Below are 27,584 nucleotides of genomic sequence, written 5' to 3' on the forward strand. Positions count from 1 at the left end.
GAATTATCCCCAAGCATCAGGCTGGATCTGGAAATATTTAGTGAACTGTACCCCTGTGCACCGGTAGATGGCGGAGTTCGGCTCCACGTGAGGTCTTTGGCACCATCTTCTCTGGAAGTGGCATTTGCGGTGCCTATATAGGCATCACCCAGGCTCACTGAGATCAGTTGCTTTTCGAGACTTTCCACACCAGAAGCATAGAGCCATGAAGTACACTGACCACTGATGTGGAAAACTAGGACCCTAAAAGAGGAAAACATTAGTAATCCAGTAGGCATCTTCATCGTGCCGTGGTGGCTGAGTGGGTGGCGACATGGCTGGAAGCCCTGCTGTTGCTAGGAAATAAGTGAAAGGGGCATGTCCATTGAAAGGTGCAAGGACCTTGCCATAGCTCTGATGCCCATGAGGTGCTCCAGCGCTGAGTCTGCCTTATCTCAGAAGGGAATGGAGCCATTAGAGGGCATGTAAACGAAGCTTGGACATACCCTGAAAAGCCAGCAGTCCTCAGTCAGGTGTGGTGCCACAAGACCACCGACGAAGAAAACGCTCTGCCTAGCAAGTCAGTCATGTCCAGCCCACATCAGATTGAGAATTTAATTGCATCTCTCTGCTAGCAGCCATAGCTTAGGAGAGTATTGCCTGAACATCCTCCGGGGTCATAGGCAGCATCAACCAAATCCCAAAGTGAATGGTAGTAACAGCCTGTAGGAAAGTAGGATCTGCTTTCATGGTTACCCCCACTTCTTGCTGGTGTTGGTCTGTTTTCAGACTATACTGACTAGGATCCTTTTAATCAGGACCCTAGTAACTGAGGTTCCTCCCTAAATATGATAGTGATAAGTACTTTAGTAGTTTCCCAATTGGGTACTGGTGTACCTATGTAATTCCCTAGTATATGGTACTAAGGTACCCAGGGCATAGGTATACCAGGGGTCTCCCAAGGCAGCAGCATGTACTATGCCACCCATGAGAGACCACTCAAATGGTGACTACAGGACATTGCAGCCTGTGTAAGTTTGTACTATTACCACTTACAACAGATATACGTTTCCTTATATCTGAGGTCAATTCACTTAAAACCTATGTCACCCCTATGATAGGCTCTTAAGTCCTGAGGGCAGGATGCTTGGTTACAAGTGTGAGAGGGCCCTTGCACGAGCAGGGACCCTCTACAAATCCCAGAGTCGATTCTACAAGCTTTGTAATTGCGGTCAGCCATTTAATACATATAGTGGACATTAAGTCAAATATGAGATGTCCAACTATATATTGGTTGCACCGAAACCGGTCATGTTTGATATCAAACAAGTTCGAATCCTACCTCAACACCAATTCCAGTGTTGGTTGTAGGATCCCATGTACTGGGTGGCCCCCCTAGGGTGCCCCCTGTATTCCCTGTACCAGCCTTTCAGGGTCTTATAGCAAGCTAGTGCTGCTGCCGACCACAAACGTTTTTCTGCCCTCCTGCTGCAGAGCTGAGCTCAAGCAGGGGAAGATTCCTGCCACGGGGAGCTGCGACCATCTCCCAGAAAGGAACTAGTGTTTTGGGCTGGGGTGGGGACGCTTGCCAGCGCCACCAGACTGCTTTGAACGGCACATTTGGAGCCCACCTTGCATACTCCAGGTTGAGCGAGTTCAGGGAGCCGTTGGCTCCCATTCTGGTGCAAAACTAGACAAAGTACATGGGAGTATCCTCCCCTCTGTCCATCCTCTGAATTGTTCCAACCCTTTCCCTAGGGTGCATAAGGGCTTACCTGTGTGTGACACTTCGGATTCGGTTTGGGACAACATTCAAATCTGGAACCGCTTCCACTTCAACCATCTGGGCACCATGGACTTCGTCTGAAACCGAGACTGCATCAAGAAAGACTCCTTCTGCTCCTGGTCCCATTGTCCTGCCAGTCTTCTGCATCATTTGTGCCTGTGCTCCATCCAGGTTCCTCTTCAGGCCTCTGGGCATCAAGGACACCCAAAGTATTTTTCCTTGGAGTGAAGGAGTCACTCCCCTGCATCTGCAGGCACCATAACAAAGCTGACTGGTCTGCTGCTCCTGACGTTCCACGGACTCCAAAAGGCTAAGCAACACAGGTGGTGGTTCTGCAACTACCCCGAGACCTGCCCTGTCCTCTCAGCAAGTTTGAGGCCTGCATCCCTAGTCGGAACCACTGGAACGGAACCTCTGTGCACAGCATCAACTTGCCGTTGTCAAGGCTTGTTGACTCCAGAGTGTATAAACGTAGAGGTAAAAATTACTATTCCAACCCCAGAGAGTGCAACAGTAGGGAAAGCATTGGATAGCGTAGAAGTTAAATATAACATACTTATAAATAATTGTTGTAAATAAAATAATTACAATTTTTATTTTTAAATAACTCTACATCATTTGCAAATACCCATTAATAATTACTAAAAACATAATTACAATTGAATAATTAATTAAGAATAAATTAACAATAAATACCAATAAATATTATTTAATAAACATAAATTACCAAATAATAAATATTGAACACTAAAATATTTTTCAAAACAAAAACCATATTAATAATTAAAAATTGATTAACAATGAAAAAATGGCAAACTAATTTTTTTTAAATAAAAAGTATTTTTAATGAAAAATTATTTACCCATAAAAAAATGAATTTCCAATTAATAAAAAGTAATTAACAATTAAAAATATCAATTACCAATTTAAAACAATGAATTCCCAATTATAAAAAATAATTACCAATTAAAAATGTAATTACCAATTAAAAAATATAAATACCAATTACAAACATTAATTGCCAGTTAAAAAAAATAATTGCCAATTAAAAAATGTAATTACCAATAACAAACCTTAATTACCAATTAAAAAAATAATTACCAATTAAAATAAATAATTACCAATTAATATTTAATTATAAATTAAATAATTATCAGTATCAATTAAAAATAAATAATTACTTAATTACAATTAAATTACTTCCTACTCAATTCCCCTATAAAGCCACTGTTCCGCCTGCCAACCAGTCAAACACCACAGGAGTGAAGAAAGTCCCAATCCCCTACCCTCGCCGTGACACCCCAACACCCACAGATATATTCCGGGTGATGGAGAACATGACACCGGGAGAGGGTGGGTAAACAAAACGGGGAAACACAAGGTCTTGGGGAATACAGCGTGTCTCTTCAGATCCCGTGGTAACAGACTGCTTGACCCCAGTCGAGACCTCCCAGTCACAACTCGGGAGTAGCTCAAACAAAACAGGAAACAATCGCCTGCTTTCGTATTGGATCTTTCTCCCGTCAACCCAGACCAACCACACCCCCTCGGGAAACACCGAGAATAACAACGGGGTGGAATCAACAAGAAACAAAAAAAGAACTGGGAAGGGATAATGGAAAAAAGGTGTCCAAGGACTAAGAAGACACCCAAAAAACCCCTATATCTAAAAAGCACGAAGGTAGCACAAAAAATGGCCGTTATTCAGCTCCTTCGTGAAACCACACACAGGATACACAACAAGATGGTTTGACTACAAAAAGAGGAAAATGGGACGCCCAGCTCTCAAGGGAAACACAGCCGCGTATCCCTTAGCATCTCAAATAACAAAACAGGTCCCCACTAGAAGGTTCAAATAACCCCAAAGGTCAAGAAAACAAGGTTCATAGGAAAAGGGAAGTAAAAAACCAGCCTTTTAGAGGCCCACAGTCGTGGACCGCAATAGAGAAGGAACAAGGTAGGGAAACAGGAACTGGAAATCACATGGCAAGGGACCATCAAAGAAACCAAGCACCGGTTTCCTGCGGGCAACCCCTTTTAAAGCGAGCCCAAGGGAGCGTCCATAAATTCGTACATGCACTTGGCACAATTCGCTAAAACCACTGAACGGGGGACTTGACAGAAGGCACCCGTCACCCCTGAACCCCAACACCCACAACCCGCTACAGAACTTAAACGCAAAAATGAATTAAAACTAATTTACAATTACTAAAAAATTAATAAATAATTTACTATAATTAAATTTCTTCCCACCCTATTCCCCTATAAACCCACAACCCGCTCCAGTACTAAAACATAAAATTAAATTAAATATAACATTTTTAATAAATAAAAAATAGTACACATAATTTAAAACAAATAAAAAACTTAACAAAAAACATAACACATACATATAAACTACATAATAAAATACATAACAACAAACAAATATCGATATTAGTAACATCAATATTAATTACATCGATATTAAAAAAATCGATATTACTTACCTTAGGGTCGATATTCTGTCCAACTATATTCTTGACCTCGATATTCTTCACCTTCGATATTTTTAACTCAATATTAATGTTGGGATCGATATTTTGACTGAGCACCAGACGGCTCACGCGCAGGGTCAACTACTTAGCCAGGCCCTTAGCTTGTACGTCTCGTTCAATTACTTCGACGTACAGGGTAAAGTTGAAGATATCTTCAACTTGCCGCTCTTCTTCTTGAGGGTCTTAACGGATGGGACGACTTTGACTGCGAGGAAGATTGTTGGCTCCACGCCAATCCCCGGACCTTCCTCTCGACTACAATCGAGACCATCGCAGCTTTGCACGTCGAGTGGCAAGAAGCTTGAGAGATCGCTTCCTCAAGGTCTTGGGTGCATGGAATGACAATCAACACTGGTGAGGAAGGTATTGGGTTTGACCTTATAAGTGAAAACCTGAAGCGCAAAGCTCTCTGGTGTAGGATGTTGCACTCTGAGTAAAGTGGGACAAGACTCAGAATTGGCTCCGATGGAGACAGGAAGTGAAAGGAAGGCTGGGTCTCCTGGTCTTGACCGATGGCTGCAAGCAATCTAAATATTAACAGGTGGTCCCAAGCATGGCTTGACACAAATGCCCAAGAGATTTTCCGTTAGGTTCTCATTAAATGGTAATAGAGGTTCTGTAGGTGTTTGACCAGACTTAAGTACCTCTGCCAGAAGATTAACCTTCGGCAAATGTAGGTCTATTACTTCAGTCACCCTACATATAACTATGGCGAAGAATGTTCTACCCTCAGTAGCAGGACGAGAAACAATGCCTGTGTCAAAAGAAATGTCCAGGCCACTAGCATTTTGCAGGTCTTCATATCGAGTTTCCTTGTCTTGGGGAATAAAACCCTCCCCTTCATCAAGGTCATCATTTTCCGATTCAGAGATGGAAATATTATGCAGAGTTTGAGGCCTAACGCTTGGTAAGGGCAAGGTATCAGAATCAGAAGGATTACTAGTTGGATACTCTCCCAGCCTGCATCTTGCCTCTGTCCTACAGCGCCCGGAAACTCATGGTGTCAGTGCGCTCTATAAATGTCACTTAATAATAATAATAATACATGTCTCAGAAAGTCAGGTGCGGCCTCAGGAGAGGTTTCGGGCCATTTACTCAGAGCAGGACAGCACAACAAGCTCCAAGTCATCCTCCAGTGTTGGCGTCATTGTCTCTGGCGTCAATGAGAGGGGGGAACGGTGCAGAGCATGGGACCAGAATCCACATGTGGGATCAAGGGGCATAGACAAATGCTGAGGGCAAACTCGCCGGCGGAAACCCACATGGAGGCACCTTCAGATCTTTGGGGCATGAAGGCACACCAGAGGGGACGAGTAAAGTGCCAAAAACATGCCGAATGGCCTCTCTGAAGGCCTCTACTTGTTGCAATACTGCAAATGCACACCAGAAATAAGAGTAAAGTGGGACAAGACTCAGAATTGGCTCAGATGGAGACCGGAAGTGAAACTCAGTGGCAAGTTGATGCTCTCTCTGGAACTGTGGACTGGCAGTAAAGGGCCTATTCTTGCTTTGATTTCTTGTGCTTGTAGGAAAGTACTTTTTTTAACATGGTCATTCCCACTTTTTATCCTACTACTGATACTTTTTGACTGAAAGTGCACTGGGTCCCTACTAACCAGGCCTAGAGTGCCAGTGTTCTTTGCCTTAAAACAAGGTAAATGTCTAATTGTAACCCAATTGGCAAAGACTTTAGCATCCCCCAAATTCCCTAGTAAATGGTACCTGTAGAAAGCGGTCTTTTTATGTAGTGTACGAAAATGAGGTACGCTATTTAGAAAGTCCAGACGACCCTTATTGATTTAGAGGGCTTAAATTAATAATCCCAAATGCTCTCTTTGTGGTAGTGTGGGTGAGCAGTTTAGGCTTATCTGAGGTTGGTATTAAGCATTTGTTGTACACACAGAGTCAATAAGTTACACACACTGAAGAAAAAACCTAAGACCAATTTAGAAAAATACCAACTTTTATATAACTTTAAACACCAAAATTATCAGAATCATGTAAGTACTTTAGACATTATCAAATTTTACAGTAGAAACAGTAGAAAATGACAGCTGTCAGATTTGAGGCATGAGCCACGAATGCGGGAATCCTATCCTATGGGAGAAACACACACTGCATAGGCAAAGTTAAACGACTTACAGGACTGTTCTTCTGGACTTAAGATAAGTAGGGGCCAAAGTCCAAGAAAGCACCAACAGTTCATGTTTATCTGCCCTAGGGTATCTGGCTACTGAGGTGCTTTACGTGGTGGTAGCCTCGAACACTATCCGTTAAAGTCAATGGGAAAAGTACCTGAATTCAGTTCTTCAGAATTCAGTTCTGCGAGGGATGGCTAGCGATCACATCCATCATCTGCTTGTAGTCAGAGTCTACACTACAAGCAGATGACGGATGTGATCGCTAGCCATAAATGTATGTGCTAGCCCAACAGATCTCACATGCCTTCAGACACTGCTGACTGCCATTACTCCACAGCAACTGATTGTTTCCCAGATACCTGGATACTGTGATGTCGATAACAGAGAAAGTCAGGGCCAGTCCCTTCACCATGGAGGAGCTTGAGGTTCTGGTGGACAATGTCCTTGGACAGTGTGGGCAGCATTTTGGTGCGCCAGGTGTACTGTTAAGTGTGACTGAATACAAGTGTGATACTGCTCAAAATGTCACCTTGATGTTCCTGTGCACTAGTATGTGCCTGTGAGTGCAAGTTCATGGATCCATTTAGTTATCATTGCATGCACCATACATGACCCCTGTGAATTGCAATGGGACAAATGTGCTGAGGAGGTAATTTGTACACCTCTCCCGCCATTCCTGCACTACAGCAATGAACAAGTTGTTATGATATCATCTATTGTAAATCTGGATCACACTGCCATGTGATGCAATGTAATGTAAATGATCTTTGTAGCCTCATTAGGCAACATAACTGACAGAGCAGAGGGTAGGGAGTGCCTTGCATTCTACAAAGCTGGCACACAGACAAATGTTGTTTAGATACAGTCCAAGTCAGGAGTTATTTTGACTGTACCATGTGATGTAATTGCCCACTCACAAGTGACAAACTCACTAGTGGATGTTCATATATATACTGTATTAGGCCAATGGATGATGTGTGTTCTGAAATGCTATAGGGCATGAGGTTTAGGTGTGCAGCATGTTCAACAGTCCCTTGCATGACTGTTACCCAGTTCTGTAATTTGCAACTCCACACACCTATTACCCATAGAGCCATCATATGACTGAGTATTGCACAATACAGGTATTGACTTTGTGATAAGGGTATGATGACTATGAATATGTCAAGAAATGCGTCATACACGAGGCAGTGAGGCATCACCATGCCAAGGGCATTGGGGTGTGGGGGAGTGGTTGATGCAGTCATTCAGGTACAACACATCTCTTGCACTGTGTTACATGTGTTGCTCACTCACAGACTGCGTCACCGATTGATGCCTACTACTTATAGCTTTCAGTGCTGCCATTGTGCCTGTGTAGGTGATGGCCATGTCCTGTGTCCTGCATCATACTTAAATATGTATGTAGTCATGTCATGCAAATGTACAATGTGTAATGCTGTATGTCCTCTGATGAGGATGTTGTTTTTAGTGTGGCATGCATTTCCGTTCTCCTGTACTGACACGTTGTGAATTCACACAGGGTGTCTGATACTTCCTTTTCTTGTCTCCCATGCCTGCAGTTGAAGGTCAACCAACGTAAACCCGCATGGAAGGACATTGCATGGAAGGTGCGGGCCCTCGGTGTGTCCAACAGACGGCACAAACACTGCCATAAGAGGTGAGACGACATCTCCTGTCTCAGCAAGACCCTGGGAGAGATGACGTTGGGGCTGGCACCTCGGACAGGCAGGCTGGCGTGATGGACCCTGATTCCAATTATGTCCCGTATCTTGGCTGTGAAACAGCCAGAACTGTATGGACATTTGAGGGACCATCAGCAGGATATATGTGGTGAGTATTCTGAGAAGGCTGACTTCGTGTGTAACTGACTGACTGCATGAATGGCATTCGTGAGCCACTTCTGGTGTCGTTGATGTGTCAATTCCGACAAGATTACTACTCAGTGGCCTATTTGTGGAGTAAAGGTGTCATGTTACTTCCATGGATGTGAATCCACATAAGTAAGGTACAATGGCAATTGATGTTGCATCATGACATGTGCGATAATGACATGGTGTGCATTGTGGGTGTTAACAACATCAGCAGGCAGTCTACAGCAGTGTGCAACATGTAAGTGTGCATTTCACGATCTGTCCCTTGCAGCACTTTGAAATGGTGTGACCTACACTTCTGACAACAACGTGCAAAGATTTTTGTGATTATTTGCACATTTTGAGATGCATTATTAGCTCTGGCAGAATGTAAGAAGCGATTCCTAGTATTAGTGTATTTTGAGATGCATTATTAGCTCTGGTAAAATGTAAGAAGCAATTCCTAGTATTAGTGTTGTCTCCTTACAGTGACTGCATATATATGACAGGGGCAACAGGCTGTGTTGTAGGCCTCCATCACATACAGGCACGTGGGTTTGCCTGCAGGGATGTCCATGGTGGGTTCATAGGGAGCATGGCCCGGATGTTTGCCTGTGTGTACATCACATGGGACCTTGCTGTCAACAATGCATTTTTGCATCTGCCTCTGTACCTAGCTTTGTTGTAACAAACGCACGCTGCACAGGGTGTTGTGCAACATGGTGTTGTCATTATGTACTTTGGTGTTGTGCATGCATACGTTCTTTGTGTCTCTGCACTGTACTAAACCTCTGTTTCTGTCCATTGCAGAATCTACTGAGTGCACAGGAGGCAATGAGACGGAAACCAGTGCTGAAGCATCTGGCACGCATGAGTCACATGAGGTCACAGACACGGAGGTGTCCAGCGCCTCGGAGGGTGACAGGAGTGTCCATGAAGAATCACGCCCAGAGAGCCCAACATCTACATCCGATGACTCCAGTGGGGAGTCCACAGCAATGGTGGCCACAGGGAGTGACAATGCAGAATCTACATCCACAACACATCGTCCAGTGCCTACCATCCCGCCTACTACCACTAGTGCATTCCGTGCACACAGGGCTTTCAAGGGTAGAGTTGCATTTACCCCAAGCACTGCTGCCCCTGCCCAGTGTCCTCTGCTGCCCTCAGTGTTGTGGCGGTAGACCTCTTGCGGCAGTTGTGTGTGGGGCAGACAGCTCTACTAAATGCATACCAGGATCAGGACAAGAAGTTGGGACAAGTTCTGCCATTCATGGAGGGCATTCATTCAGACATGGGTGAGCCACACAGGACTCTACAGGGTTTATCCTCAACTGTGACTGCTGCCATTCAGCCGTCCCGGCCTCAAAGTCCGGCTCCTATACCTTCAACAAGCACCCTGCCAGTGGCAACACCTGTGGAGAGTGTAGACACAACAGAGCCCTCAGGCCCCAAGTTGGTGAGGTGCATCCCACGACAGCACCACCCCAAGCGTGGCAGACCACAAACACCAGCCCCTAAACTGGACACAGGCAGAGAGGGAGACAAAGAAACAAGCCCTTCAGATGAGACTCTGGAGCATCAGGCAAAGAAGCAGGCCTCTAGCTCGGGTTCCAAGACATCACACCCAGCACAGGACCCTCCCATCCAGAAAACTGCTGCTAAAGACACAAAGTCAGTTGGCATTCCTGCTGTGGTGCAGGTGCCAGTGAAGGCGAAGCAACAAAAGCTCCCTAAGACACCCACACCACAAACCTCCACTCCCACCAACACCCCTGTGAAGCTTAGTCAGGAGAGCAATGTGCGAGGAGCAACAGGACTACAGGGGATGGGGAGCAAAAGTCAGGCCAACACCAAGGCTAAAACCAAGACCGTCAAATCCCCACAGGGATAAAAACCAGCACCTGTTTATGTTTATGTTTATGTTTATGTTTTCAAATTTCTAGAGCGCATGGCTGCCCGTGAGCGTCCCAGCGCAAGTAAAATAATGTGTGAGGGCAAATGCGGGGAAATTAGGGAGACAGCCAGGTCTTAAGAAGCTTACGAAAGGAAAGGAGATTGGGTTGGGCGCGGATGTCCAGTGGGAGTGAGTTCCAGAGTTTGGAGGCGTTGTACGAAAAGAGGCGGCCTCCTGACCGGGCCCTGTTGATCCTTGGTATGGCGGTCAAATGTAGATGCGTGGATCGAAGAGTTCTGTTGGTTTTGTATGGGGAAATAAGGTCCTTTAGAATAGGCGGGTCCTTGCCATGCAGAATTTTATGGGTAATGCACAGGGCCTTAAAATGTACTCTTTCGAAGATGGGCAGCCAGTGCAGTGACCTGAGGGCCGGCTTAGCTGAGCTGCGGTTATTGGCGCCCGTTAAAATCCGAGCCGCAGTATTTTGCACAACCTGCAGTTTAGCTGTCACTTTCTGTGGAGCGCCCAAATACAACGCATTGCCGTAGTCCAGTCTGGATAGTATAAGGCCCTGTATCAAGAGCTTCCTGGTCTGAATGGGCAGCAGCAAAAGGATTTTTCGCGCCATTCGAAGGAGGCCGAAACAGGCTCCTGCAGTTTTTCTGGCTTGAGTATTAAGTGTGAGGCCTTGATCGAGCCAGATCCCCAAGCTTTTAATGTCTGATTTAGGAGTTGGAGGCAGTCCCATACATGGAGGCCACAGCGTCTCTGGGCGGAAATAAGACTGGATGCCCATAACCATCATCTCCGTCTTTTCGCTGTTAAGCTTGAGATGGGAACTGTTCATCCAGCTGGCTATGTCACCGAGACAGGAGTACAGATCGATGGAAGGGCAGTCCTGTTGACTGAGTGTCACAACCAGCTGGGTATCGTCGGCATAAGTCAGGAGCTTAATGCCATAGGGGGTAACAATTTTTTCAAGAGGGGACATATAAACATTAAAAAGCGTGGGGCTCAAGGATGAGCCCTGGGGGACACCACAATGTATTGGGGTTGTATTGGAGATAAAATTGCCCTCTGCCACCTGAAATGACCGATTATGTATAAAGGATTTCAGCCAAGACAGAGCAAGTCCTGAGATACCCAGGTCCCTCAACCGCTGAACCAGCGTTTGATGGTTACCAGTGTCGAAAGCCGCGCTCAGATCCAGGAGGATCACTGCCACTGATCCCCCTGAATCTATGATCTTCCTCGCCTCTTCCACCACTGCTATCATCGCGGTCTCCGTACCTTGGCCAGGTCGGAAGCCTGTCTGTGAGGGTTTAAGTAAGTTGCTTGCTTGCTTCCAGATAGCCAGATAGCTGCCGGTTGATACATTTTTCTGCCATCTTGCTGGCATCTGGCACCTGGCAGTAAGGAAATAGGCCGAAAGTTGTTCAGCTCCAGGGGGTCGAGATTGTTTTTTTTTAACAGAGCTTTGACTACTGCCCTCTTCCAGTTCGGAGGCACGACACCCTTTGACGAAGAGGTGTTAATCAGGTTTGCCATTGGGGCGAGGATAGTAGACACCTTTGTTGGAGGGTGTATCTGTTGTGCCCACACCACTTCACAGTCAGCCCAAGACAATTCTGAAATATTTGTTAGGATCAACTATGTGGCTTGGGAATGCAATTATGCTTGTTTGTGTTGATGTACTCTTACACTCATCATATCACCCTGAGATTCCTTCAATTGTACACATGTGATGTTAGGAGGCTATGCCACAACCAAGGTGTATTGTACACACAGTGTGACTTGCGGGGTGACCATGGTTTGTGTTATCTGTGTGATGGGTTTGGATGTGTGAAAAGTAGTGTGTGTGTGTTGTAATCTTGTGTAGGTCTGTCTGCATACTCACATGGGTATATTTGTATGTGCGTACTTGAGTAGTCAGACAGTGTGCTTGGCCTGTCCTTGTCAGTGTTGTTGATGTGTATGTGGCACTTAATGTGCCAAATACACACATGTATGATCCAGGTATGCATTGCCTGTTTGTTTATTTTGTCTGACAAGTGCCTCTAATTGTTTGCACATGTATGAGTTTGATGTTGGGCAGTGAGTACTTGCACTCCTTGTGGACACATTCATGTTTTTGCTGTCAGTTGAGAGTATGCAGAGTGTGTGACTGCAAAGTGTGAGTTGTGTGTTGTTGTTGAGGCACGTGTGTCATGTAATCGGGAGCTACTTGTGCTGTCCTACTCAGCCAGTCTGACATGTTGGTGGATTTTTCACCTGCCTTGCTGTGACTTGTCTGGTTTCCTTTGCTGATGCAGTGTTTGCTGTGGGTATTCATGGCATCCCCTATGTGTGGTTTTGATGTGTGCATATTGTGCATGACTGGCTGATGTGTTTTTGGCTGTACAATCATCACCTGTGAAATCCTGATGTATACACCATTTAGTGGCATGTGTTCCACCCCATGCCTTCACAATGTGTGACCCTCACCAGCACTTCAAGGCGTGAAGTGGTGCTGTGAATAGCTGCTGGGTGTACTGGTCCTATGTGCCACTCAGGAAACTTTAACATGCATATGGGTGTTGTTGTAAGGTACCTGCTTGCAGGCATGGTTGCAAATGTGCAGTGCATGCGTTTCAACAGCACATTCCTCTAGTCAAGTTGTTTGCACCTGTGTTTTGCTTTGTTGTTCCGTTGTGGTTGTGGTCACTGCTGTATGTGTGTTTTAAGAGCTACAGTTGCACTGGCCGTGTGTGTTGTGATGTGTGTAGTGTGATGAGTAGTATTGTGTATCCACATGCTGGGACAATCAGAGATGTGTGATTGTGTTTTGTTTTTTGTTGCCAGACTGCTTTCTGGGCATGCAGTGCTGTCAGTGTATTGTGTTCACTAGGTTTGCTGCCACATTAGGCACATTGATTTGTATTCATGTATTTGTGATGATCACAAGTCAGTATGTGCTTTTGCACACTGCTGTGTGTCTGACCCACACAATGTCGACTTAATTTGCACATGGATTGGGTGGTGTATTGTCAACTACTGTTGACTCTGCCTGTCATGTGGTTCAACCACGATTACCTATGTGGCACCTGTATGCTGATGAGCTTTGGTCCCTGACACTCACCTTGCCATGGAAGGGAGGGGGGATGACACCAGGGGCACCTGTGTGGCACTAGTATGCTGGTGGGCTTTGGTCCCTGACACTCACCTTGCCACTAGCAGGGAGGGGGGATGACACCAGGGGAAGCTGTGTGGCACCAGTATGCTGGTGGGCTTTGGTCCTTGACCCTCACCTTGCCACTAGCAGGGAGGGAGGATGACACCAGGGGAACCTGTGTGGTACCAGTATGCTGGTGGGCTTTGATTCCTAACACTCACCTTCCAAAAGCAGGTAGGGGGGCTGACACCAGGGGCACCTGTATGGTGGTGGGCTTTGGTCCCAGACACTCACGTTGCCACTAGCAGGGAGGGGGATGACACCAGGGGAACCTGTGTGGCACCAGTATGCTGGTGGGCTTTGGTCTCTGGTACTCACCATGCCACTAGAAGGAAGGGGGGTGACACCAGGGGAACCTGTATAGCACCAGTATGCTGGTGGGATTCGGTCCCTGACACTCACCTTGCCACAAGCAGGGAGGGGGGCTGGCACCAGGGGTACCTGCGTGGCCCTAGTATGCTGGTGGGCTTTGGTCCCCGACACTCACCTTGCCACTAGCAGGGAGGCGGGATGACATCAGGGGAAGCTGTGTGGCACCAGTATGCTGGTGGGCTTTTGCCCTTGACCCTCACCTTGCCACTAACAGGGAGGGGGGATGACACCAGGGGAAGCTGTGCAGAACCAGTATGCCGGTGGGCTTTGGTCCCAGACACTCACCTTGCCACTAGCAGTGAGGGGGGATGACACCTGGGTAACCTGTGTGGCACCAGTATGCTGGTGGGCTATGGTCCCTGACACTCACCATGCCACTAGCAGGGAGGGGGGTGACACCAGATGAACGTTTGTAGCACTAGTATGCTGGCGGGCTTTGGTCCCTGACACTCACCTTGCCACTAGCAGGGAAGGGGGCTGACACCAGGGACTCCTGTGTGGCACCAGTATGCTGGCAGGCTTAGGTCCCTGATACTCACCTTGCCACTAGCAGGGAGGGGGGATGACACCAGGGGAACCTGTGTGGCACCAGTATGCTGGTGGGCTTTGGTCCCTGACATTCACCTTGCCACTAGCAGGGAGGCGGGATGGCACCAGGGGAAGCTGAGTGGCACCAGTATGCTGGTGTGCTTTGGTCCTTGACCCTCACCTTGCCACTAACAGGGAGGGTGGATGACACCAGGGGAAGCTGTGTGGTGGTGGGCTTTGGTCCCAGTCTGATCCACACAATGTCGACTTAATTTTCACATGGATTGGGTGGTGTATTGTCAACTACTGTTGACTCTGCCTGTCATGTGGTTCAACGACAATTATCTATGTGGCACCTGTATGCTGGTGAGCTTTGGTCCCTGACACTCCCCTTTCCACTAGCAGGAAGGGGGGCTGGCACCTGTGTGGTACCAGTATGCTGGTGGGCTTTGGTCCCTGACACTCACTTAGCCACTAGCAAGGAGGGAGGATGAAACCAGGGGCACCAGTGTGGCAAGTCAATACAGGTGTTGGTTTCCAACATTACACCTATGAACTGGTTGCCAGATATAACTTTCCCTGATTGTCAGATGGGCACACATTTGTATCCGGTGCAGGTTGTGATGGTAGTTGCTGTGATTGTATCAGGGAATGACCGCTGCTACCAATGGGGGCACACTATTTACTTTGGGCTCAGGTCCCACTTAATCCTTACCCCCTTACTGACACTGCGCATCTGTGGCGCTGGCCATGCCTTCTGTATTGTGTGGATGTTTTCCCGTGTCCTCACCGCTGCGGTGACCTGATGGGGAGATGGCGGTGCTTACTTTGTTGATGGATGGTACTGGTGCCTAGAAGTGGGTTAACAACTAGAGGCGCCTTGCAATGACACTGGTGGATATGGTCCTGTGCCCACCAGGAGGTCTGGAGTGGACAGGAAGACATTTGCAGGTCAGGTGTTGTGTGCTGATGTTGTGTGCAGATGTGTGTCATTGACGTACCTGCGGCGTTGTGCACGGTGGCGGCGTCTTTGTTGATGGCGGATCAGGAACAGCAGCGGTAGGGCCTGTAGGGCAGGATCCACTGCGGCAGCGACCGCGTGGAGCACTCTGGGATTCCTGTTTTGCTCCGCTGTGTTGCTTCCGCACGGTTTTGATGGGTGGTTTCTCTGTTGCGGTCCGGTGACCTATTTGAGGCATTGTAATTGGTACGGCGGTCTCACGTCCTTCCGCCTGGCGGTCTCTCGCTATTGGCTATGTCCGCCCTCGTCACGGAACCAAACTACTGACGGAACTGGATTTACCATGGCGGACGGAAATTGGGCTATGTCTGCCAATCGTAATGTGGCGGTCGGAGAGTGAATTTTTACCCGTGCCAACGCATGCGCACTTGTGTTTTGGCGGCGTTGCGCATGCCCATCAGGAGCCCTAATGGGCGTGCTGCGGGCGAGAGGGTACCTGTTCCACTGGCGCCAGGATTGGCCAGGGGCGCTGTGAGCCTGTGACGTGTGCGGGACCGGCAGCAAGGTAAGAGTGTGTGTTTTTCGGTTTTCCAGTAAACTAGCTTGCACAAATGACTTGAGATAGTTCAGTGTGTTAAAGCATCTGCTGCAGAAATGTGTGCGTCTATTCCAGGTCACCCGTTTATTTCAGGGCATGGGGTTTTGGAAATGTAAAAATTCTCAGAATTTCTTTTTTGATAGTTGCAACAACAGCCTTCAACAGATTTCATTTTATAAACATTTTCAAAAAAATGAGTTAACAACTGTCACCACAAATATAATGTACTCTTTGAACTAAGGTTATAAAATTTCAAAATGTTAACAAACGGTAGAGGTGGAATAGCATGATATATGCATTTATTATTGCATGCATGTTGGTGTATGTTTGTATGTGAATTTGTATAGTACATACCTAGGGCTTACAGGATGGCAAATACATGGGCGGTAGAAGGTTTCCAGCATAAAAAGGTAGGGGTGATGTAATATGTAAACTGGCACATCCTTCAACATCGATCCTAAAGGCTTGTTAGAGTCCATAATTTATTTTTATATGGTCATAAAAATACATGAATGATGGATGGATGCAGGGTGGGTGCATTAATGATTGTTCGGTGGATGGGTGGGTGCATGGATGGATGCATGCATGATGGGTGGATGGATGCATGAATGATGGATGCAGGATGGATGGGTGGGTGGATGGGTGGATGCATGAATGAATGATGTATTGATGCAGGATGGGTGGATGGATGGGTGGATGCATGCATGATGGGTGGATGCATGATGGATGGATGGGTGGATGGATGGATGCATGAATGATGTATCGATGGATGGATGCATGGATGCATGATGGGTGGATGCATGATGGATGGGTGGATGCATGAATGATGTATGGATGCAGGATGGGTGGGTGGATGGATGGGTGGATGCATGAATGATGGATGGATGCATGCATGATGGGTGGATGCATGATGAATGGGTGGATGGGTGGGTGCATGAATGATGTATGGATGGATGCATGCATGATGGGTGGATGCATGATGGATGGATGCATGATGGATGGATGGGTGGATGCATGAATGAATGATGTATGGATGCAGGGTGGGTGGATGGATGGGTGGATTCATGAATGATGTATGGATGGATGCATGGATGCATGCATGATGGGTGGATGCATGATGGATGGATGGGTGGGTGCATGAATGATGGATGGATGGGTGGATGGATTGATTGATGCATGAATGATGTATGGATGGATGCTTGCATGATGGGTGGATGCATGATGGATGGATGGGTGCATGAATGATGTATGGATGCAGGATGGGTGGGTGGATGCATGAATGATGTATGGATGGATGCATGCATGATGGGTGGATGGGTGGATGGGTGGATGGATGGGTGGGTGCATGAATGAATGATATATGGAAGCAGGATGGTTGGGTGGATGGATGGGTGGATGCATGAATGATGTATGGATACATGCATGAATGATGGGCGGATGCATGATGGATGGGTGGATGCATGAATGAATGATGTATGCAGGGTGGGTGGATGGGTGGATGCATGGATGCATGCATGATGGGTGGATGCATGATGGATGGATGGGTGGATGGGTGGATGGGTGGGTGCATGAATGAATGATGTATGGATGCAGGATGGGTGGGTGGATGTATGGGTGGATGTATGAATGATGTATGGATGCATGCATGCATGATGGGTGGATGCATGATGGATGGATGGGTGGATGCATGAATGAATGATGTATGGATGCAGGGTGGGTGGGTGGATAGATGGGTGGATGCATGAATGATGTATGGATGGATGAAAGGTGGTTCGGGCTCGCTCGCTGCGCTCGATTGCTGCGGTGCAATATGCAAATTAGTTTACGCCTCACCACTTTCAAATGTCACCAGCCGCCCCTGACTTACAATGTTGTTCTTTCTGTTTTGTGGATGGCTTTATTTGTTGTTATTGCAGTTTCACAGTTGTAATTTCTGTAAATGGGGTAGAAAATAGTTTTAGTTAATATTATTGTATATTATTTTTAGTTTCTTTGTTTTTATAATTTATTAAAAGTGAAAGTATACTTTTTGTAGTAGATGAATTAAATTTGTTGGATGTTCTTTGGTAGATGCAGTTTGTTGAAGCGATGATGGAAAATGTTTACATTAGTTTCTTTTTTATATTTTTATCTTTGTAAAACTATCAAACAATGTTACTTTATTTCTAGATATAGTTTGCTATTTTATTAGTTCTTGTTTTTTTTTCCATGTAGGAATAGATAAGGTAGTAAATCATGTTTGTCTGTTATACTTTTTGCTGTTGATGTTAGAAAGTTTCCTTTTAATTTAAAAAGAAGGAACATATAAATACTTTAGAGAGTTAAACTAAGGATGTTGAGGATTTTATAGTAATTAAGAAAGGGTTTTTCTTACCTGTGTTGTTATGTAATCTGTTATAGTAGTTAGTGCAGATCTTCTTTCTCTCTCTCTCCAGCAAAGTAACAGTCTTCCTCCATGTTTGGCCGATGAATGGTAATTTTTGTAAGTTAAGTAATTGTTTTTATAGTGGTTAGTTAAGTAGTTCTACATTTTAATTGGTTTGTGGTCTTGTAGTTTAAATTCAATGGTTGAGAAACTTATTTTGAATGTGGTAGCAGTTACTTTTTAATTAGGTAATTATATTTGTTGTTTGTTAGTTGTTTATAATTTATTTTTTGCTGTAGATGTTTTAAAATTAAAGTTAATAATTTTGTTTTATAATTTTAAAATGGTTGTATATGAAATGTATGTTAATAAATATGTGTTACTGAGTATATTTTAATTATTGTGCATGTACATATTTATTTGCGTTTTTTAATTGATTAATATTATTCTATATTCTAAACCTATATATGTTCATATAATAAGTTAAAAAAAGTTTCATGTATTAAATGTTAGATAGTTGAAAGGAGTGTTTATTTAATGTTGAATAGAATTATCGATATATTTTGTATAAATTATAAGGTTATTTGTAAGTCGATAATGGTGTTATCGATATTTTTATAATGTTTCTTTTTAATTGACGTTTTTCGATATTTTTGTATTCGATATATTTGTTAACGATATTTATTAAGGCAAAATGTACATATCGATATTTGGGTTAAAACTTGTTATGTATAGGATGATGATATTTTTGTATGCGATATTTTTGCGGCAATGTTTTTGTTGGTCTGTGTTTTTGTGATCGATATTTTAACAGTGATCCGGCAAGATAACCTTCCACCATGCCCGTGTTATGGTATGATATGATATGATATAGATGGTTTTGTAACGCGCTCTATTACTAAAATAGTATCCTGGCGCGGGACCCCAAGTCAAAGCACTTTTGTACTTTTTACTTATTTTGTGCACTTTATAAATCTGTGATGGGGAAATCTTTAGTCTCTCTTTAGTGCTCTCTCTCTTTTAACTCATATCTTGAAGGCTATAGATGTTTAACCAACTAGGAAACCCTGGAAGTTTGCGTAGCTGCTATAAATTTGGCTAGAGAAGCACTTTACATTAGGAAGCAATATGTACAATAGAGCCCCCATTAGGATGGCGGGTGGACTTTGCCCACCCGCCAACCCCATGCAAAACGGGACTGCCCGCCATAGTAGCGGCGGTCCCACCTTAGCAATTAGTATGCGCCCATCACACTGGTGGGCGCATCTTGTATTTTTACCATTTCAGCACCGCCCGCCGAAATGGTAAAAATGCACATTGTGCATTTCAAAGCACAACATGACAGGCACCGCGCGGTGCCTGCCATGTTGCCCTTTGAAATGCGGCGGGGTACCATAGGTACCCCCCCATGTGCACCCCCCAGCCACCGGAGACCCAGGGGGTTTGCAACGGGCAGGGAGTCTCCACATGCCTTTCCGAGGCGGCATCATAATATGGCTGGCGGTGTCTAATAGACACTGCCACCATATTAGACATTATCCGCCCCGGCCGCAAGGAGACCGGGGCAGAAAAGCGGCGGACGGTGTTTACGTCCGCCGCGGTCCCCCCGCCATAGTAATATGGCGAGGGGAAATGGGTGGTGGGCGGGCATGAATGTCGGGCGAATCGCCACTGTCACCATGGCGGTGGCGATCCGCCCGACATCATAATGGACCCTTGGGTCTTTTTGTGCCACTTTTAAGTATGTGTCCAGTCATTTTATGATGTCATTTGATGCGGCTGTAATTGACCCACTGAATGTTTTTTAATGTTGCTTGTTTTATTATTGAACGCCAATTTATTGTATGCTGTGATTGGACACTGCTGTGATTGATCCATTGTATGCTTTTATTGTTATTTGTATTATTACTGTATTTGTTATGGCTGTATTTATTGATAAGTGTATCATTATAGCATTATTTTATGGTTGTTTAAGCTGAATAAAGAGTTATCAAATGAATGAGCATTAAGTGGTAGATAAAAAATTTCAGCTACTTGAAAAGCAATAGAAACCATTGTATATACATGAATGTACTTACACTATCAAAACACCTCTAACCATTAAAGTACAAAAGCCAAACTAGACCATCGACTTTTGAATAATACTTTTTAAATGATCTAAATATACAATATTTTGACTAAATTTCTTGAACAAATACATGAACCAAATTGAAATAAAATAAATTAAAAGTGAAATAAATTACATTGGTAAGACAATTCTATAATTACATAATATTTCACATAAAAGAATAACACATACGTTATGTTATGTTATTAAATTATTTATTGAGCGCACTATCACTGATTAGTTTCTTGGCGCTGTGATCAACAGCAGCATAGGTCAGGGTGAGTGTTGGAGAGTTAATTAAAATGCTTGTCTGAATAGCCAGGTCTTCAACGCTTTCCGGAAAGATAGGAGATCATGGCAATACCGGATCTCCAAGGGGAAAGTGTTCCACAGGCTAGGGGCAAGTATTGCAAACCTGCGGCCACCAGCACGTTTGAGTTTGAAAGGGGGGGTCTGAAGGAGGCCTTGATGGAGTGAGCGAAGGTTGCGAGAAGGAACATATCTGGTGATTAATTGGTTGATGAATTTAGGGCTTTTGCCGTGCAGGGACTTAAAGATCATGCAACCTGCTTTAAAAGCACAGCGTTGCATGACCGGAAGCCAGTGCAGTTTGATGAGAAGGGGAGTAGCTGCATGCCACCTTGGTTGCTTTAGAATCAGCCTTGCAGCATAGTTCTGAACCATCTGCAGGTGCTTGAGTAGATAGTTGGGAAGACCCAAGTACATGGCATTCGCGTAGTCCAGATGAGACAGAACAGTGGCGATCACAACCTGGATGATTGCTTCCGACGTTAATAATCGTCAGACCTTCCGAATTTATTTTTGCTGAAAAAAGCATTTGGAAACCACCTGGCCCACTTGTGCTTTTAATGAGAGGTCGCTATCCACGATGACTCCAAGCGTTTTGGCCGATGGTGAGGGTGAAGGAGCTTGACCCAGATCTGATGGCCGATAGTGGGGGCCCCAGTACTTAGCGCTGTTCCCAGTCAATACCAATTCGGTTTTACCTGGATTTAATTTTAGCTGGTTTTGGTCCATCCAGGATTTAATATACCTCATGGTTGACTGGAAATGGAGAATGGAGTCTTCAGAGTTATCGATGGTAAAGAGTAGCTGTAAGTCGTCAGCATAATTGAAGACTCTCACCTGTTTGTCTCTGAGGGTTTGAATGAGAGGGAGTATATATATGTTAAAAAGGTGAGGAGAAAGGGAGGAGCCCTGTGGCACTCCACATGTGATGGGCTGTTTAAGGCCGGTTAGGTCACCCAGGCGGACCGCTTGATAGCGGTTCTCCAAGAAGGACCTCAGCCAGCAAGCCGCCGTGTCCCGTATGCCGGCCTGTCCGACACGGTCGATCAAAATATTGTGATCGACCGTGTCGAACGCGGCCGACAGGTCTAGGAGCACCAGGGCCTGGAGGGAGCGTCAATCGGCACAGTCTTTCAGTGTGTGAAAAACTGTGGTGACCACTGCCTCTGTTGAATGTGCTGGCCGGAATCCAGCCTGGTGGGGGTCAAAACAAGAGGATTCCTCCAGAAAATTAGATAGGCATTTCGCCACGTGTGCCTCCAGTACTTTTGCCAAATAAGGCAATAAAGAAATGGGCCGGTAGTTCGCCTTACAGGCTGGGTCAGCCCCCAGTTTTTTCAAAAGAGGTATGACCGTGGCTTCTTTAAAGGCAGATGGCACTAGGCCCGAGGTGAGGGAGTCGTTTAAGAGTGCAAGGGCAGGGGCCGGGTAGGTGGAAAAACACTCTTTTAGGATGCGGGGGGGGGGGGCAGATATCCAGTGGGGAACCGGACTTGACTCTTGTCGTAAGTTCCAAGAGCTGGACCTGAGTTATGGGCTGAAAATTTGTAAGGGTGGCAGTGCTGGTCTTAATTGCCATACCAGTCGTAATTGGGCTCACCGGTTGAGGAATGCTGGTTTTAATGTCTGCAATTTTGTCACTGAAGTAGGTGTTGAGTGAATCGCACAGGCACTGGGTAGGAATTACCTTAGGGCGGACATTCTCCAGGTTCGTCAATTCATTAAAAATAGCAAAAATATCCTTAGATTTGTTTGAGGAATCTAGGATTCGGGAAGAAAAGTAATCCACCTTTGCTGCGGAGATGGCATTCATGTATTCCTTTCTAGTCCTGACATATTTAATTTTTAGCTCAGGGTCGTATTCGCGGCACCAAAGGTGTTCTAGATGCCGTAGGGCCAGTTTCCTATTTTTTAAGTCAGAGGAGAACCATCTATTGGCGTCCGTACGCCGTGCCAATCTAATTCCTTTGTACGGGGCATGAAGATTGCTAGCCGCTTGTAGCCAGCCTGTGAGAGTGGATACTTAAAAGTTTATGTCATTGTCCAGGGGGGGGGGATGGCATTAGCTAGTGACTGTAAGAAAGCAGTTTTGTCTATTGCATTCCAATTTCTAGCTAGCCTCCCGGCGATTGGCGCAGTGGTCCTAATCGGCGTGATACATACTTTAAATTTAAGAATTACACGTTGTATACAACATTAAATAAAATAAGTATAATCTAAGAAAGCAAAGAAAGAATTATCAATGTATAGATAAACTATTTCATCTATAAATCGAAAATTATTTAAAGAATACATAATATCACTGAAAATTATTCTTTATAAAACAACTGTGAGAAGTTGGCCTGGTAAATGCTATCCACTAATTAAAGTGGGCACCTTGCACCGGTTCGAACAACCCTTATGGGCATTTAAGGGGTCTAAGATGACCTTAGACAGTTTTCCAAGTGGTAGTTGTGGAGAGCAGACTTCAAGCTACTTCAGGCTTTAACTTGAAGGAATGTTAAGCAACTTGTTTTACCCGAATACAACCTTTTAGTATTGGTTAAATAAAAGGAAAACCACACAGCAGTTATAAAAATATGTATTTGTTAATATAAGAAAAACAGTATCCCGTTTAGCAAAAAGTGGGGGTAACCATAAGAAGCAGATTCTACTTTCCTACAACAACATACAGAATGATACTTAAATTAAAAAGCAACATTATTATAGCAACACATCTTAATGTAAAACAGTTGTGTAGCTCAAGTTAAGTAAAACATGAAATACCCTTCCAGTTGAAAAATCCATAAAATAATCCCCAAAAATGCATACTTATAATGCATCTGTCAAACACTTTAAGAAACTGAATAATGTAAAGGGAATGGCTAAAATTATTTGGAAATTAAAATGCAAAATTCTTCCATTTAAGTGAATTAAGTACACCTAAAAATTAAAAGCACACATTGTCATACCTAAATCACTTTACAAAGCAAAATATCTCCCTGTAAAACTCAGACTTTATTAATTACTTAATAAGGTTGGGTTTATTCTATATTTATTGTTTTTATTGTGTATTATTGTAAATGTTTCTTTTGCCTAAGAGGCAATTTACTAAATAAATGAATTAAACTTAAAACTTAATGCACCAACATTATTCTAAAAATGAAACAAATGGACAAGCAATTGTAGGCCTGCACATAAGTATTAGATATGGGTGACATTTCAATTATGCCATGTAATTTGTGTAATCTCAGGAACTTTGAATTATACTTCTTACACAAAATCCCTGATTTTACATCACTATGCCACTTCATGTAATGATGTGCTTTTTGCAGATTTTTTTTTACAGTTAGCACTCTGGAATAACATGAATGGCGAGATGGGAGATGTCCTGTAGTAGTGCCACTGGCTACTCCATCTTTAGATTAGATAGACTCCACAAGAGTGGAAGCTGGTTAGTAGTCATTTATCGTGACACGATTTCCACCACTTTTCCACCAGCCATGTAGACAGAGTTTGAAGCACACTCATGGTTAATTTTGAATGACCGACAACGTAGTCTTTTAATGACCATCTTCTATATCGCCCACTGGGACCTAGAGACTCCTTTGGTTCCCTTTTGTACTCTTTCTCTTTTAAATCATAGTTCAGTATATTAGGAGACTTTGTTTCCATGTAGAGAACCAAACGGATCCGGACACAGAGGTATTAATAGACACTTTGTCCTGCCTTGGACTGGCGCAGTTAGTTGTTGACCCTACACACGTGGCAAGGCATACCCTTACTGGAATATTTACAAACAATTCCTCCATTAAATGCCCGGCCATATTTCCTTCATCCTGGTGGGATCATAGTGCAGTACTCTGGGAGATTGAGCTTCCCTGCAAAATGGTTTCTTTCACGGTTCTTGAAAAGCCTGCCGCTTCACACACTTGGCATAGGTTCAAGCTTCTAATTTGCTGTGTCTCCCTTTGGGATCACAGTCAGAAGAATCTAATGACATTGAGTTAATGGCTGGGAATTACTCAGTTTGGCTGGAATCTACTACTACCAAATTAGCCCCTGTAAATACGAAAACATTTAAGAGAAGTAACTCTCCTGCACCTTGGTTTAGTGTCAAACTTAGGCTTGCAAAGCAAGGGTGTCATAGACAGGAAAGAAATTGGAGAAGCTACGATTGGATGGAGAAAGTGAAATATAAACAATGTCTAGTAGAATGTAAAAAACTCTTGCTATCTGAAAAATCAGCTTATTGCACAGAACAAATAAAAGTAGCTAGTAATTCTAATAAAGTACCATTTCAAACATTCGTCATGCTCACTGCACCATCAACGAAGAATAAAGTAAGAAGCAGTCAGGCTTTCTGATATTCCCTCGTGAATTGTTTTCTAGATAAAGTGAAAGCAATCTTTAGCAGATTTCCCACTAGCAACCTGGGATCCTTGGATTTTATTTATTTTTATTTTCGGAGTTTTATATAGCGTGAACATGACCCGTCCTGGTATCAGAGCACTGTACAAATAGCAAAATAAGTTAAGACATAGAGAACATACGCAATAAGCAGTTAGAATAGCAGTCAGATGTATGTTATATAAATAGCAAATAGATTGTAATATCAAAAATAAAAAAGAAACAGGTAAGATACCGGATATATGTAGTTAAAACAAGCTAATTTGAGTAAACAGGGTATAGAAATGTATAGTGAAGATAGTTTGAACTTCAGGAAATAAGGTCTATGTCTGAAGGTATCTATTCAGTCACAACAATTTTATTTCTTTTTTGAAGGATGTAATTGCAGGACTTGGTCTAGTTTCAGGAGGAATTGCATTCAATATTCTAGGAGCAAGACCTGAAATGGAGCAATTTTAAGTTTTCTTTTTGTTGAACTTCTGTGGTTTCAACAATAGTGAATTAGAACTTCTTTGAGAGCGACTCACACCTGATAGAACACGTTTTTGTGCCAGGTAGACATGTGTGATAGGTCATGCAGGCAATCCTAAACTGAATTCTCGCTTTAAACGGGAGCCATTTGAAATATTTCAGGTCCGGTGAAATGTGGTTGAGGTGCCTGGATCCTGTGATTAGCCTAGCAGCTGAGTTTAGAGAGGCTCATAAATAGGCCAGTCCGGTTTTGGGTAGGCATGCAAGAGCAGCACTTCTGTAGTTTAGGCAGGAGATGACTAGTGATTGGACTGCTAAATGAAAGTCATCTGAAAGTAAGAAGGCTTTGATTTTTTTCAGAATGGTCAAATGGTAATTAGTTCCTCTGGTAGTTACACAGATGTGCACTTGCAAATTGAGGTATTTGTCCAAAATAATGCCTAGAGATCTAGTAGAATCAACAACATGCGCGGCGCAGTCGAGTGCTGTCAGCTGTTTGAGCCCTTCATCCATGGAAGTAGAGAGATTAGAGGGGGCGATGAGGAGAAATTCAGTCTTGAGTGTATTGAGAATAAGATGATAGCTAGTTAACCATTGTTGAGTTTTCATTGGCGCAGAGTTAAGAGTTTTGATATCTTCAGGTGAGGAAACAAATTTTCAAGCATAACTGTGTGTCATCCACGTACATGTGGTACTGTATACTTGACTGTGTAAGAATTTCGGTAAGCGGTTCAATGAACAAGTGGAATACATAGGAGATAGAGTGGATCCTTGAGGTACTCCCATCGGGACTGGAGTCATGTCCGACAAGGTTTGACTGACCTTGAGTCATGGAGCGCTTTAATGAAGGAAGGAGAAAAACCAATTTAGGACAGACCCAGATAAACCCATCCCTTTCACCAAAAGGTTATCATGTTGTCATGTTTGACCATATGAAATGCAGAGCAGAGATCAAGGATTATAAGCAGGCAAGGTATTTGTAGTTGTAGAGCGCAAAAATCATCTCAAGGGACATCACGGCACTAGGGTAGATGAAAACCTGTTAGGAGGAGTTTGGTAGCATGAGACATAAACCAATGGGTCTTGGACATTATCTCGTGGACATCAACACTAGAGTCCTGAGAAAACCCACGATTTCAGCTTCTTTCTGAACCTCATGTGTTTATCAGTGAAGCGAAACTCCAACTGGAGTTTCTTCCAGTGAGTAACCGCCAAATAGCCTCCTTGTTCGTTCAGATCAAGTGGTCTAAAGGCGTGCAGCAGTTCTGTAATATCTCTGGCTTAAGGAAGGCACATTGGCCACACACACCACTCTTTGAGAGGTACTGAAACAAGGCGGACAAAGGAACCTTCTTTGTACATGCACCTAACCAAGATTACCCCAAAAGTCAATTCCCCTTATATTCTAGGAGGGGATTTGTGTGCACTCCGAATAACCACCCACCATCACAGTGATAGTTCTAAATAGAACTTGACATAATTTCATACACAAGTTCAGGTGCACCACATATTCAATTTGTGAGCAATCTCTATCACAAACTGATTACAAAGACAATACAAGTAATGTCCAATTCTTTAGAAAAAAAGATCCACTTTATTGTTCCATTTGTGTTCAAGAACAGCCGACGCGTTTCGTCCGTTACGGGACTTCTTCAGGGCTGTATTATAATAAAACAAAACATACAAACATACAATTAAAATCATGACCCATTAAACTGCTCAGCCGAGCAGTAATAGTCACAAATTAAAAAAACAAGATTTGCTGGCATTACAAAGGTTCAATTCTATCAGAATATACATTGGGCGCTTTTGATATCAGACCCTTGGACCACAGGCTCCCCAAATACAGTACCATATTCTTTAAAAAACAAAATAATAATTACACATACAGTTGAATTGATCTCAGTTCATTCCTCATTAGACCATGAGGAGTGAGCAACAGTATGTCAAGACAAGAAAGCATTTGTATAAAACTCAGGGAAGGGAAAAAATCACATAGAAAGTGGCATTCATAGATGACATCTATCTGCGTTTTTATTATTATTATTACCTACAGGGAGGAGGGTGAATTTCTAAGGTA

Source organism: Lissotriton vulgaris, chromosome 7, assembly GCF_964263255.1.
Source record: "Lissotriton vulgaris chromosome 7, aLisVul1.2, whole genome shotgun sequence".
NCBI classification, from domain to species: Eukaryota; Metazoa; Chordata; class Amphibia; order Caudata; family Salamandridae; genus Lissotriton; species Lissotriton vulgaris.